General features: G+C 35.7%; 1 protein-coding gene and 1 pseudogene across 3 annotated transcripts in view; one reads left to right on the top strand and one right to left on the bottom strand.

The window, feature by feature from the left end:
* The window catches only part of LOC121443133 (androgen receptor-like), a 259,680-nt gene that overhangs the window by 75,437 nt on the left and 169,060 nt on the right, over positions 1 to 15,183 (top strand). The gene's annotated exons all lie outside the window — the stretch shown is intronic.
* Positions 535 to 994, bottom strand: LOC121443116 (annotated as a pseudogene).

Below are 15,183 nucleotides of genomic sequence, written 5' to 3'. Positions count from 1 at the left end.
ACACATTTTTTCTTAGTATGTATTTCCAAACTGGAAAAGGTAAAAACCATGGGATGACATATATAAAAATATTTTCAAAGGAAAATCACTACACATAATTTTATATGTGTGCTTGTGTATAAAAATAAATGGTTTTGCTTTGTAAGATATAAGGGGACTTTTGCTAAGGAAGTTACACATGTGAGGTCAGGTTACAAAAATGTACTCTCTATGAGTTAATCATCTTAATTTTCCATGAGGTAGTTCTGTACAATCAGCAATTCTCAACACTGGATAGTTTGACACTAAATAATATGCTTTTCAAAACAATTTCCATAGATTGTACAACAGGCCACAGGAAGTTTCCATACATATTCTGTATATGCAGCTCAAGTTTTATTGTGAAAACCTGAAAGTTTCTGTTTTTCAAATGTTATAAATAATTTATATTGCTCATGTGTCAGCTCTGCCTATTTTGGACAGCCTTTTTCTGAGTCCCATATTGGATGTCTCTGTGTCTGCCAAGCCCTCTGCAGCTGACACGGTGCTTTCAGGCTACCTAAGAGTCCTATCCTCCTCATCTGATTCAGTGTCAGCATCTAAATCCTCGTCACTGTCTTCCGTCCCTTTGCAACTTTGTTTACAGTTAGAACCTTGATTTTCAGTATTTGCTAAATTTTCTGGTTCTTTATTAAACGGAATAGCAATGTCTTCTTTCTTACATTTTGAGCAAACTTCAAGTTCACAGGCACATGGTCTACATATTATGTGGTAAGTCCTTTACTGTCTTCTGTAAACATTTAACACACTTCTTAGGCTTTGACAGAGATTTGTATTTGCTGTATTTTACACACCACTCGAGAACTTCTTTGGAGCACTAATATACTCCATCATGAAGTTTTGCATTAATTTTCTTGGTCTGAAAACTCTTATCGAACTTGTCATTTTTGAAGGTGAACATATTCTGGTGAGTCTGAGGCCTGGAGTGAGCCACGTTGCCTTTCTGGGATCTCATCACCAAATCGCATGCACCTTCAGCTGGTGCAGACTTTAGTTACACAGAAGAGGCACATTTAGTTATTTTCTTGATTCCCTGTTTTCTCCAGAACTTTTATCATGAAGACATGTCAGACTTTGACAAAGGACTTTTTCCACCTCTAATGAGATGACCATGTGTATTTTTTCCTTTCAGTTTGTTTATATGGTAGATTACATTGATAAATTTTCTTATGTTGAAGCATCCCTGCATCTCTGGGATGAAGCCTACTTGATCATGGTAGATTCTTTTTATTTTTTTGATGTATTCTTGGATTCATTTTGCCAGTACTTTGTTGAGTATTTTTGCATCAATGTTCATGAGGAAGATTGGTACGTAATTCTCTTTGTTGAATATTTGTTTTGGGTATTAGGGTAAGTGTGGACCCATACAATGATTTTGGCATCATTTCTTCTGTTTCTTTTGTGGGGAACAATTTGAGAAGTATTGATATTAGCTCTTCTTGGAAAACCTGATAGAATTCTACACTGAACCCATCTGGCCCTGTAAAATTAGTTTTTATTTGGGGGAACTTTAATGACTGTTTTTATTTCCTTAGGGTTTATGGTTCTGTTTAAATTGTTTATCTGCTCCTGGTTTAATTTTCATATGTGGTGCTTAACAAGAAAGTTGTCAATTTCCTTTAGATTTTCCACTTCTCTGGAGTACAGGTGTTTAAAGCATGACCTAATGGTTCTCTAGATTTCCTCAGAGTAAATTATTATGTCCCCTTTCTTGTTTCTGATTTTGTTAATTTGGGTAGTCTTTCTCTGCCTTTTGGTTAGTTTGGATAAGAACTTTTCTATCTTGCTAATTTTCTCAAAGAGCCAACTCCCTGTTTCACAATTCTTTGTATTGTTCTCTTGGTTTCAATTTTATTGATTTCAGCCCTGAGTTGATTATTTCCTGCCATGTAATCCTCCTGGGTGAGTTTGTTTATTTTTTGCTCTAGAGTTTTCTGGTTGGGCTGTTAAGTCACTTTTGTGAGATTTCCCCAGGTTCTTTATGTAGTCACTTAATGCTATGAACTTTCCTCTTAGCACTGTTTCCATTGTGTCCTGTAAGTTTGGTATGGTTTGGATTCATTTTCATTTAACTCTAGTTTGTCTTTGATTTCTTTATTTCTTCTCGTGGTTCAGTTGAGAATTATTCAGTTTTCAAGAGTTTGTAGAATTTCTGGAGTTTGTGTCATTGTTGAACTCTAACTTTAACCCCTGATGGTGTGATAAGATACAAGAGGTCTTCCAACGTTTTTTTGTATCTGTTGAGATTTGTCTTATGACTGAGTATGTGGTCAGTTTTACAGGAGATTTCATGAGGTACTGAGAAGAAGGCAATTTGTGTGTGTGAGTGTTTGGGTGGAATGTTCTATAGATGTCTATTACTTGCATTTGAGTCATAACATCTGTTAGTTCCCTTGTTTCTCTGTTAAGTTTATATCTGGCCAACCTGTCATTTGGTAAGAGTGGGGTGTTGAAATCTCCCACTATTAGTGTGTGAGGATGATGTGTGATTTAGCCTTTTGTATATATATATATATATATATATATATATATATATATATATATATATAACACATGTGGGCAATCTTGTATTTGGGGCATAAATGTTCAGGACTGAGACTCCATCTTCATGGATTTTTCCTTTAATGAATATGAAATATCCTTCCTCATCTCTTTTGATTGATTTTAGTTTGAAGTCAATTTTGTTAGCTATAAGTATAACTTCATTGGTTTACTTATTAGGAACATTTGATTAGAAAATATTTTCCAAACCCTTTACTCTGAGGTAATGTCTGTCTTTGAAACTGAGCTATGTTTCTTGTATGCATCAAAAGAATGGATCTTGTTTTTGTATACATTTTGTTAATCTCTGTTTTTTATTGGTAAACTGAATCCATTGATATTAAGATATGTTATTGACCAGTGATTGCTAAATTTCTGTTATTTTTTTTTGTTTGTTTTTGGTGGTGGTGATGATAGTGTGTTTGTTTCCCTTCTTTGTGTTTGCTGTTGTGAGATTAACTTTTGCGTGCATTTTCATAGATTTAACTGAGTTCCTTGGGTTCTAGTTTTCCTTCTAGTTCTTTCTTCAGGGCTGGATTTATGGTTAAGTATTGTTTAAATCTGGTTTTGCCGTGAAATATCTTGTCTTCTTCATCTATGTTGATTGAAAGTTTTGTTGGGTATAATAGTCTGGGTGGGCACTCATGGTCCCTTTGTGCCTGTAAAACATCTGTCCAGGACCTTCTGGCAATCTAAATGTAATCACCAAAGAGTAGTGGAGACAGAGCCCCAACTAAACATCTCTTGTCACCAAATTAAGTTTACAGTGCCTGGAATGGTTTGCAATTAATTGAGCTGTTGGCCAAAGGTATTCCATGGAAATCCCCCAAACAACCCAGGTTGTTGTCAAGACTATATAGATTGCTCCCCACAATTTGACAGCAAGGCCCCATTGCTAAAAAAAAAAAAAAAAAAAAACAACTACACAATTAATTGTACATGTAGAGATGAAACAAGTACCCACTTCGAGGTGTCAGATCTATGGAGTAGCATTTTTGTTATCACAAGGCACTTTGAAGGCTACTAAAAGAGAAACATAAACACAAGACTAGATACAGATCATTTGATCTACAGTGGTGTACTTTGTGCAAAATATGCTTATGCACTGGTGGCTCAAATCTTGTGGGAGTAACTAACCAATACCTGATTTGACTTAAGACCCAATCCAAATGATGCAACTCATAGCCAAATTTGTATAGGTGACCAAGAATCTGACAATAGATAGCCCAAGAACCTAGGGTAAAACCAAATAGTACTTTTATAAAAATTGTAGCAATAAAATGAATATAATATAATATTATATTTGTTATTATACTTATTTAATATAATTACTATATATTTAATATATATAATAATTATTATAGCTAATGATATTCTGCTATAATCAGAGATCAGTGCCTTGTTTAGCTATCATCAGAGAAGCTTCCTCCTGCATCAGATGGCAACAAATATAGAGACTTACAGCCAGACAATATACGGGGAGTGACAGACCTCAGACCTAGAATGCCAAATTGATATTTCCACCAAATTCCTTCCCTCATGCTTCATGGAACCCTAAGTAGGAAAAGGCTGAAAAGGTATAAAGCCTGAGGGGATGGTAGACTCTAAGGAAGTCTTTAAACCAACAAGACCAATACACATATGAACTTGCAGAGACGGAAGCAGCATACCCAGGGCCTGCCCCGGGTCTGCCCAGATCTGTATCAGATGTTCTAGAGCTGAAAGAAGAGGGCACACACCAGCATACCTAATACAGATACTATCTCAAATTGATTACCAGTTGTAAATTAATTATCAGTTTTCTTCAAGATAGTCTCACTGGGGAAACCAACTACTTTTAAGGGTAGGCATATGCCCAGCATTAGAAGGCCAACAGAAAATGAACTCATGCCAAGTTTGGAGGTTCCTTGTCTCATAATGTCACATCAGTGTTTTTGTCTTTTTAATTTTTAATTTTAATCTCTTTTTTATGTCTATGACCCTATCATACTTTTATCATATAAGTCATTTATATAAATATTACTACTTGCCATTTTGTGTTTTATGAGATTCCTGAGTTTATGAATGAGTGGGTCTTTGGATCTGTATCTTTTCATTTTGCCTTCTCAAGGACTCTTTTACTTCCATTTGCTTGCCTTTACTGTGGATTGGTCCTGTGGACCGAGGGTTGTAGGATCTCCACAACATAGGGCAGCAACAGGATGCTCAGGAAGAGACCCAAAAGGAGTCCAACATCAATGGTATAATAGAGACCAGGGGCCTCAAAACAGAGGAATGATTATTTGGATTAACTGTTACATGTAAAAATGTATGGACAAAAGGGTTTCCTATGTGACTCACTGTGATGCACTGCAGCTCCTATGATGAGATTTCCACCTTCTTCCTTTCCCCCCTTTTTTCTCTTCGTGTAAAAGACACAAAGAGAAAGTAAACGAAAGTTAAAAATAAAAAAAAAATGAATGTAGCCCCTAGCAAGATGACCATGTTTCATTGGAACATCACATATCCAAGAATATATTTCTAGCCCAAACTGTACATGATATATGAATAAAAAAGGATACAAAGTTGTGTGAAAAGCCAAGAAGATACATCTAAGAGGAGTTGGATTTGGAAGTGAATAATTAATTGATATGTTTATTCATGACTTCTTGGGCGGTACTACTTTAAACACAAGTGTCCAGATTTCAGTGTATAAATTACGAAACCCCACTATTCTATTTGTATTTGAAGATGTAAGGAAGAGAATAATATGAGTTAAGAAATACAGATGACTTCTTGAAGTCAGAACAAGCAAAGAAGCTGAATCTTCTCTTAGCATCTCTAGAAGGTAAACACCTTAATTTGGTTGCTATGTGATTCAAGTCACACATATTGTCACAGGAGCCAGCTGTTTGTTCGTCCCAGCTGCCCAGCTAGCTTACACCTGAAATAACCACATAGAAACTGTATTAATTTAAACACTACTTGGTCCATTAGCTCTAACTTCTTATTGGCTAACTCTAACATCTCAGTTTAACCCATTTCTCTTAATATGTGTATTGCCACATGGCAGTTGCTTTCTGGGAAAGATTTGGCAAGTCTGTCTCTGGCAGATCCATGGCATCTGACTCTTACTCTGCTTTCTTCCTCCCAGAATTCAATTCTGTCTTCTCTGCCTATCTAGGTTCTGCCCCTATCAGGCCAAGGCAGTTTCTTTATTTATTAACCAATACAAGCAACACATAGAAAAAAGGACCTCCTACACCACACATATAGTTTATAAACTGAAAAACAACTTTTTTTTTTTGCTTTATTTTGTTTTAAGTCACTTTATCTGTGACAATTTGCTATATCAGCAATCAGAAATAGTTGAAAAATCAGATCATCTAGTTCAGCTTGAGTAGGTGAAAGGCTTACTGGGGAAAGTTGAATACATAAAGACATACAATAAATTATTGGGAGCTTTAATACTGTGATCCAGTTTTTACTATCTTTGGACTACAAAGATTCCCACATGCCCCCAACACACAATTTCTTATTCCAGTAGGTACATTATTGGAAGAATATAGTACCCACAGAAAAGAGAATGATGGCTTTGAAAAATCAAACATATTCCGTGTCAGATACAAACCAATGTTTGTGTTCTTTGCAGTTTTCATGTTTTCCCACTTTACCACTGAACAACATTGCCTGCATTACACTTCTTTGAACACAAATGTCTCATATTCTTATGTGAAAGCATTTACCCTTTACCTTGATTTATCTATGCAGCATTCAATTAGGTAAAAGAACTAAAGAAAGGTGCAGAAAAATCACTCATGTGATTTCTGTGATACCATGGCATTTCAATAATATCAAAGAATTTGATACTTAGAAAGTTTTTGCTTTTCAGGTAACCCATGTAAACGCGTATTTTTAGTTGGTTTTGTTTAATAGGAAAATAAAATTTAATTTTAAACTCTAAAGTTGTCTCTATCATTTTTTGTTGTAAGGAGCAAATGTAAATAGTGTTATTATTTCTCATTTTCCTAGTTCCTGTCTTCTAAGCATCTGGTGTGTGTGTGGTGTGATGTGTGGGTGTGTGTTTGTCTAAGGACATGATAAAGATATTTAAATAACTCAGAGATGGGGAAAAGGATAGAAATAAAAGGCTTTCTATTGAGAATTCTATCACACATTGTGGAGTGAGATCTAATATAAAATTCTAGCTTTGTGTCTTTTTAATGTATTAATTGTAGTATGTCATTTCACTTATGGGTTTATTATCTCATTTTCAAAAATGAGAAATGCAGTGACATTTACATTTTAAAGTTGATAAAATTAAATTAAATATCACATGTAAAGATTTAGCATAGAAATTTGCCATTGCAGATATGATATACTAAATAAAAGAGAACTCATTATGACTTTGCTGAAAGTGCTACTTTTAAATTACAGGAGTGGAAAAAGTTAGACTCTCCAGATAAAACTCATGAAACTAAGGAAGACTTGTAACTCTCTTCCTAGGTGCTTTGTAGGTGCTATGGGTACGGCAGGTGTCTTCTTTTACTTGACAAGTGTTTCTATGGCCATTCTAGGAACAGAAGGTAAAATAGTGCATAATTAAGACAACAGCCTGAGAAGCAGGAATCCTAGGTTCTACTTTTATATTTGTCACTGCATTGCTCAATGTCCATGACGAAGGATTCCTCTTCTGTGTTCTTCAATGGTATCATATACAAAAATGGGGAAATAAAAGATTTGGTCATTAGCACATTTGCTTATTTATTCATTCTAGTATATCTAATAACTGCTTAACTAGTTGATGATAGATATCTCATAAGTAGATATTAAATATAAAACAAAGGATAACCAGGCTACAATCCACAGCCTGAGAAAAGTTAGGTAACAAGGAGGACCCTAAAAGGGACACACATGGATTGCCTTAGGAAGAGAAAATAAATAATATCTCCTGAGTAAACTAGGAGTGGGAGTGGGAAAGAGAAGAGGGAATGGAGAATGAGAACATATTGGGATATCTTTCTCAGCCTTGATGCAGGGGAGAAGGGCTTGGTCCTGCCTTAACTTGATATGTCAGGCTTTTTTGACACCCGTGGAAGACATTACCTTCTCTAAGTACAATGGGGGGGGGGTTAGAAAAGGTGGGGAAAGCAGAAAGAGGGGAGGAAGGGGGAATGATAGTTGATATGTAAAATGAATGAAAAATTAAAATAAAAATTAAAAATAATTAAAAGAGGAATCCATTCATAAGCTCGGTGAATGTTCTACAGAGAACATTCTGGGGGAAAAGAGTATATGAGACATGAAAAAATGGAGTATAGAGATCTTTTGGAGATTTTTTGAAGATTGGAGCAATATTCAATGCAAGCTATAATGAAGTCTTACCCTAGGAAAATATCAGAACTGCATAAAATTGATTCCTAACAACTGTTAAATTGTGTCAGCTCTATAAAATGCTTCTGATTTCTCCTGATTGTTTTTCAGATTAGATTGGCCTCATTGTATGTATTACATATACTGTAAGGTCTCTGTTTTATATTTATAGAGTATGACATTGGTTAGACTCATAGTGGTAGGAAGGTCTGGTCTTGGGAGTATGTAATGCATGGAGTTATTAATTTTGCAGGTAGATGTCAACCTAAAATCTCTGCAGATGAAGCCAGAAATTACCTCATTTAAAGTTTTTGTTTTTGTGAAAGGCTAATATGTCTATGGTTGCATCCAGTTGCTGGATAGAATGAATGAGGACAACTTGAAAGGCATCTGCAATTAATGTCTATGCAAATAAATACCTAGTCCCATTTGTCAGCATCATTTAGGGTTCACTGTGCTAAGGGCCATCATATAATGGAATATTTTAATGTATTGAAGATTTAGACACTTTTTGTAATTACTCAAGAAATGCATTTTCATTGAGGAAAATTTTAGAGTACAGAGTGCTAAACCTTTTAAACAAAATTTATTGAATGAAATCCCAATGTGACAGATTATCTAATATAATGTCATAAAATATTGAGTATTTATCACAGATTTTCTAATATTGGGGGTTTCTGTCTCTCATTTATTGAAACATGGTCTCTGATATTGTTATGTCTGATGTTATCATCCAGGTGTTCAGTGTCATAAAGGTGTGCAAGAACTTAATGACACAAAAAGTAAAGAAAGCAAATAGGTAGTGCTTGTCTGCCAGAAGGAAGAAAAGAACAGCATCCCAGAGAAGGGCAAGGATACCATGAAAGAAGTCATGGGGGAAACTGTGAACAACTCTGCACGATCTTTTTCAAGATACAGACAGACAAGGACTGCCACTATGCTCTCCACTATACAGCCTATGAGGCCAAGAAGAGCAAGAAGGAGGACATGGGGTTCATTTTCTGGGACCCTGAGAGTGAACCCTTTAAGAACAAAATTATTTTTGCTAGTTCCAAGGATTCTTTCAAGAAGAAACTGACAGTGATCAATTATGAATTATAAGCATAGTTCTATGAGGAGGTCAAGAACCACAGCACACTGGCATATAAAAACTAAGTGACAGTGCTGTCATCTCCTTAGAGGGCAAACCATTGTGATTCACCTCCAGTCTGGAGCATCTACAAGTGCCAGATCAGCTCTTGGATAGCACAGGTTATCCACTTCATGCTAGAATGGAGGGACTGAGGAGAACCCAGTAGAGGTAGAGACTTCAATTCATCCTAATTGTCAAATGACTCTCCAACTCCTCAGAACATCACCCTCCTTGCATTCCCTGCCAGTTCTGGACATTTGAAATTTACTTTTGTTCTTCTGAGTTTATTTTTTCAGTTGAAGGGGACCAAGTTTCTCTTCAAAGCATCCAGTTTGGGGAAGCCTGTGTTGTTTCTAATGATACTTCTACTTCTGTTCAATTCTCATCCTATGCTGCCAACCTCTAACCACAGTAGGGACTCCGAGATTGTTTATTTCTCTGTTTAAATGTAATACTGTAGAAATGTCCCTCCTTGCTCCAACTAATTTTATTTTGATCTTGACCACTCATAGAAGTAGAACTAATAAGAAACCTTCAACTAAATGAAAGAAAGAGATGCACCCACACACTGAGACAATGGGGATATTCTATTGGGAACTCACCAAGGCCAGCTGCCCCGGGTCTGAAACAGCACGGGATAAAACTGGACTGGATGAACATAGCGGACAATGAGGACTACTGAGAACTCAAAAACAATGACAATGGGTTTTTTTTTATCGTACTGCACATACAAACTTTGTGGGAGCCTAGGCAGTTTGGATGCTCACCATACTAGTCCTGGATGGAGGTGGGTGGTCCTTGGACTTCCCACAGGGCAGGGAACCCTGATTGCTCTTTGGGCTGATGAGGGAGGGGGACTTGATTGGGGGAGGAGGAGGGAAATGGGAGGTGGTGGCAGGAAGGAGGCAGAAATCTTTAATAAATAAATAAATAATAAAAAATAAAAAGAAAGGCTAATTAACAACAAAAAAGTTTGGTAGATAATAGACTCAAAGGAAGCATAGTCTTACCTGACTCTTTTTTAATGACATGATTTAAGGAGTACCCCCAATGATTGATTTTTTATATAATTAAATAAGAGATTTTATAAAATATATAACTAAATCAAAAAGACAGACATTTTACCATTCAACCATAAGCACTGTTTAACATTTGTACAGGGTTTCTAACATTTCGATTGTTTGCTTTAATATGTTTGCAATCTGTATCCTACTGATCTCACGAGCATTTCTGTACATTTTATTTTAGTTACCATATAACATTAAACATACTACTTTTTGTATAATTTTCAGTTTTTTGATATCATAAATGATGCTTCAATAGCTATCTTTTAACAGTCACACTTATTAATTCTCTAAAATTTCATTCGTTAAGGAGCAATTATATAATTCTGAATGACAAAACATACAAAAACACTTGGAGTAATTATATTGATACTTAACTTCTGAGATTGAACTGATTGTAGTAAGGGTTTTATCACTGCAAAGTGCCTTCAAAGTGTGTGTAATGGATTGCCCTGTCTCTTTAAGAGACAAGGCATGCCCACTCTCTCCCCTGTCAGCTGAGGCAGGCAGATCTTCCTTCCTGCTTTCAGGCTGAGTCTTTTTCTTTTCTTTCTCCCTCTCAAAGAGGCAGCTTCTGTCTCTCCCTTCTCATTCTCTCTCTTCCCTTCCCCTCTCTCTCTGCTCTCCTTCTCTCCCTTCTCTTGCATAACCCACTAAATAAATATCCAACCTCACTCTGCATCTGTCTCTTGCCTGCTGCCCGCGACCAGCCACCTATGGAGACCTGAAGCAAGGTCTTGTGTGCCATCCCTGCCTGGAACTGATTGCTCTGGGGTCTGCTTCCTGCCTCTGTTGTAATTGGAGTGGTGGGGCTGTGTCCCGCCACCCGGCTAGTTTTGCTCAAAATAATTACACAGACACTGTATTCTTTTAAACACTGCTTGGCCCATTTCTATCTAGCCTCTTCTAGGCTAATTCTCACATATTAATTTAGCCCATTTCTAATCATCTGTGTAGCACTGTTAGGTGCGCTTACCAGGAAGATTCTAGCCAATGTCCATCCTGGGTCAGAGCTTCATCACGTGTGCCTGCCTGGGAGAGGGGAGCATGGTGTCTCTGAGCTCACTTCCTTTTCCTCCCAGCATTCTGTTCTGTTTACTCCTCCCACCTATGTTTTAACCTTTCAGGGCCAAGCAGTTTCTTTATTGCTTAACCAATGAAATCAACAGATTGATATATGACACTCCCACATCATGCCTCTGCTCAGGGACCTGTGGCTTGGTCTCATGGCCTGCTGCCCACTGCAGCCACTCAGGATCCACAGCATTTTACTTTTACCATTAAATTGGTGCTGTGGAAATTAGTGTTTTTATTGTTACCAAAAATAACTTTCTTGTAAAACAGCAATTTGATGCAACTATTGCCAGGCAATCTGAAAAATAAAAAAAAAAAAAAAACTTTTCAAACATTTTCAAATTAAATGTTTGAAACATCTGTGAGATCTAAAACAAATCACATTGTTCACAAAACTATGCAATTATTTTAACACCCTTTAGAAACACAAAGTTAAGCTGTATGGAAAAATGTAGACAGCTACCCATCAAAGTTCATTCCTTCTTCCTGAGTGCACATTCAAGTTCATTTCTCAGTTCATTGTGTTCAGAAGGCTGCTCTCCCCCTACAACAATGTGTATGCAAGTGGTTTATACTGCATCCAACCCTCTTGGTAATATATTCTTTCCACTGGGTTTGTTGAGATTATCACAATAACTTAGAAAATTATGAACTGAATCTGGAAGATCTAAATAAAAAGAATTTTGGGTATAAATGATCATTTTGGTGTGGGAAGTCCTTCTCTATATGTGTTGCTTTCATTGATTAATGAATAAAGAAGTTGCTTTGGCCTGTGATAGGGCAGAATAGAGCTAGGCAGAAATACTAAACTGAATGTTGGGAGAAAGTAGGAGGAGTCAGTGAGACACCATGTAGCCACTAGAGGAGAAAGATGCAAGCTGCCAGTTAGAACCTTGCCAGTAGACCACAGCCTTTTTGATAAAACATAAAATAGAATAGAAATGGGTTAATTTAAGATATAAGAGTTAGCCAGAAAAATGCTTAAATTATTGGCCAAACAATATTGCAAATACTATAGTTTCTGCATGATTATTTCAAGTCAGAGTGGCTGGGAAACAAATGAGTGATCTCCACCAACATCACTTGAGGGATATCACTTATATTGCATGTTTGAGCAATATTAAAGAAACTTATACCATGTTTGAGCCATTAAATAACTTAGAAGTTATCTGTTGCAATATACGGTGCTGTCTTAAAAAAATAAATCCCCTTAAATAAAATAACAAATGCCAAAAAAAATTTAAAAAGCTACCTTAAAATATGATAAAACACTCAAATTAAGAAAAACTTTTAGATGAAATAGTATCACTGGATATAATTACCTAATTCTAAAGACAGAGATGATAAGAAACTAGGAGGGTTATTAGAGAAAATTCTTAAGAGAACTTCAAATTAGAAAGGTTAATAACCAGATCAAAGCACCTGAGCCATATTTAAAGTCTATATTAAATATAATTAAAAGAAAATACAAAGAAAGATGAAGTCAAAGAACAGATGATAAGTGATACACATGTACAGAAATTGGTATAATGACACAGATGATTAATACATAAAATGTCTATTCCAATAAATATGTCATTTTAGTGATGAATTTTTCATAGCTAGGATTTTCTTTGAAGGTTTCTTATCATCTGCCTCCTTTGTAGAAAGGCAGCCAGAAATCTTTCACCAGAACATATTTCTATGAGATCTTGGCAAAAAAAAAAAGCAACAGCTAATTAGGTCTAGAATTTGAGCCACTTGAAGCAAAGATATTATGTTGTTTTACATCTCTACAAGTTCTTACAATTTTCCATTACTTAAAATAAGGTGAATATGTCACTATTCTTTTTCTTTTCTTTTTCTTTTTTTTTTTTTTTTTGGTTTTTCGAGACAGGGTTTCTCTGTGGCTTTGGAGCCTGTCCTGGAACTAGCTCTGTAGACCAGGCTGGTCTCAAATTCACAGAGATCCACCTGCCTCTGCCTCAAGAGTGCAGGGATTAAAGGCGTGCGCCACCATCGCCCGGCTATATGTCACTATTCTTGTGAAACAAAAGAATTATTAAACTATCTATGGCAGGATTTTTAAGGGTAATGTGTTCCTTACAGAAAAAGCTGGGATTTTGGGGCTGTAATTTAGCTATGAAGAGGAAAAACATGACTTTACAGTATTATTCTCTGAAAATAAAATGAATGCGGATAACCGAATGATTTACATGATTTAAGTACCAGCAAGAATAGTATACAAGAGAAGATGAGGGTAAAGAAGAAATTTGATAATAAAATATGATGATACATATACATAAATATCATAATGAGCCTCAATATTAACAAAAGTAATAAGAAGAAAAGGAGAAGAACACATACTTGAAGTATGTCATATCCTTATACACAGTTTCTAAAAATTCAAGAAGCACCTATTCTATGAACTCCAGATTTATATATAAGTAACCTATTTTACAACACAATTTATCTGTTTAATAATAATTTCTAGATCCTCTATCCAACATCTCCCGCCAGCCAGATCCTGAACATTCTATAGGGTCTAGCTGTGTAAATCTGATCCTTCCTTCCACATGCTCTCCCCAACACCCAAGATCTAGTTCAGAATCCATATCTAGTGATTCCATCAAGTCTGATCACCTCTGCTTAACACTGCCATAAACAAACTATTAGGCTTCTGCTAAGAACTTCAACATCTCTCCAAAACCCACAGGCCTCTCTCATGCCATATCTAAACTCTCTATTTACCCAGATCCTGCTTAGCCTTCTCCTCATTCTATCCAGGTGAGGTCAACTGATTCTCTTCTCCACACATCCTCCACAAAGCCCAGATCTACCCCCAAACTTTTGTCTTGGACCAGGATTTACATCCTGCACATGATCCCAGTCCTCTGTGACCATGCACTTTAATTCTACCTAACTCATAGCCAACCTCTCCATCCTTAAGTCTTCTTTTCTCTTTTAACCTGCTCTATTTTTATTAGGCACAGTACTAACAAAAGAAACCCAGATGCCAAGGTTTCATCACACAAAAAGAAAAGAATGAATATTACACAAGATTAAGGCAGTATCTCACCCTTAAAACCCATCAGACCTATAGAAATGTTTGTCAGTGGGAATTACCATACCAAGCTGAAATGCAATATATAGAATTCAAAAGGACAATAATAAATTCTACAAAGGAAGTCAAGGAGTTTAAAGAAGACACAAAGAAAACAGTTCAATGAACTTAAAGAAATAACTTACAAAGAATAAATGCCCGAGTGGTATTCAAGAAAACAAAGATGTAAGTGTGATGGAAATGATAAAGACAATGCAGAGTTTTAAAACGGAATTAATGAAATAGAAACATTTAAGGGGACTCAAGTCAAAATGGAGATGGAATTGAAAAAATGCAATAATCCAACAAAAATCTCTATATCTATTCATTTTAAACTATTCATAAATAAAGGGATAAACAGAAACCTGATTTCTAAATCTTTCTTTGAATTCTAGATTATTCTAATACTCAAACAAGGGAAGCAGCAAAAGAGAAGCAAAGAAAATTTTTGCTAATATCCTGAATGAACATAGATAAATTTAATTTCAATAAAATAGTTGCAAACCACATGCAGACATACATATAAATATTATTCACCAAGACAAATGTAGCTTTGTTTTTGAAATGTAGGAATGGTTCAACAAACACAAGTCACTATGTATAATAAGCCATGTAAATGGACTTAATGACAAAAAACATATGATTAACTCAATAGATTTGGAAGAAATCTTTGACAAAATCTAAACTCTCTTCATGATAAAATTGCAACAAAGAGAAGGACTAGGGGAACCTAGCTCAACATAATAATGAAATATATAAAAAAATCCACAACCTATATCATTATAAATGGAGAAGAACTGGAAGTAATTCCACACAGACCAGGAATGAAACAGGGTTGTTTACTATCCACTTTCTTTCAATATTGTGCTTGGAGCTGGAACAATGTTATTAGAAAAAAA

Source organism: Microtus oregoni, unplaced genomic scaffold (genome assembly GCF_018167655.1).
Source record: "Microtus oregoni isolate MIOR12 unplaced genomic scaffold, Mior012 000100F_ref0000014, whole genome shotgun sequence".
NCBI classification, from domain to species: Eukaryota; Metazoa; Chordata; class Mammalia; order Rodentia; family Cricetidae; genus Microtus; species Microtus oregoni.
Note: the sequence above shows the minus strand (reverse complement) of the source record. Positions and strands in the feature narration are given on the sequence as shown.